This window comes from Buceros rhinoceros, unplaced genomic scaffold (genome assembly GCF_000710305.1).
Source record: "Buceros rhinoceros silvestris isolate BGI_N320 unplaced genomic scaffold, ASM71030v1 scaffold16028, whole genome shotgun sequence".
NCBI classification, from domain to species: domain Eukaryota; kingdom Metazoa; phylum Chordata; class Aves; order Bucerotiformes; family Bucerotidae; genus Buceros; species Buceros rhinoceros.
The window spans coordinates 12,338-13,002 of record NW_010426457.1 but is presented as its reverse complement, the minus strand read 5'-3'; the positions used below and the strand labels follow the sequence as shown (position 1 = coordinate 13,002).

The 665-nt window shown below is 50.2% G+C and overlaps 1 protein-coding gene across 1 annotated transcript in view; it reads right to left on the bottom strand.

The window, feature by feature from the left end:
- Positions 1–665, bottom strand: part of LOC104498169 (merlin-like) — a gene marked incomplete at both ends in the record, with an annotated part of 7,950 nt that overhangs the window by 5,619 nt on the left and 1,666 nt on the right. The gene's annotated exons all lie outside the window — the stretch shown is intronic.

Below are 665 nucleotides of genomic sequence, written 5' to 3'. Positions count from 1 at the left end.
CTCTCCAGTTCCCCTTCCCAAAGATGCCAACAGCATTTTTCCCCATCAAATGTAAAGCCTGTGGCCAATGAGACATTTGGTAATAGCCGTACGGAGACGCTAGTGCACAAGAAGGGCCTTGGAAATGAACATCAACGCCTCACTTAGCATTTAGAAGGCCTCCTCATCAACAAAGATGAACTTTGGAAGGGTGATGAGCTCCCCGAGAGGCTGGTGAGCTTGCTCTGACATCCACTGGACAGGCCAGGGCACGCTGAAGCCTGCAGTGGTAGTTCCCACAGCACCCGAACCCAGGTCGCCTCTGCTTTGGTGTAATAAACATGAGTGTCTTTATTTTTATAACTTACTTATTTTAGAAAGTTCACATTAACAGCTAGAGAGCAGCTGAAACATCCCAACAGGTCCCTGGGCATAAAGTTTTGTGAAATAAGAAAGGAAAAACCCTGAAGGTGCGTTCACCACGATTTCCAAATGATGAATATAAGGGCCTGGGTTACCAGGGCGGGTGAGACCGCTGGGCTCCCGCTTCTCCTCTGCTTCTGCCAGCAGTCACTGATGGAGCTGGGCTTTTCTTCTGCTCCAGTTCTCTGGCAGCTGTTTGGCAGAGGTGAACCTCGCTGTGCAGCCGGAAAACTAGATGGGCTGGCTGCATTCTGCTCTCCAGG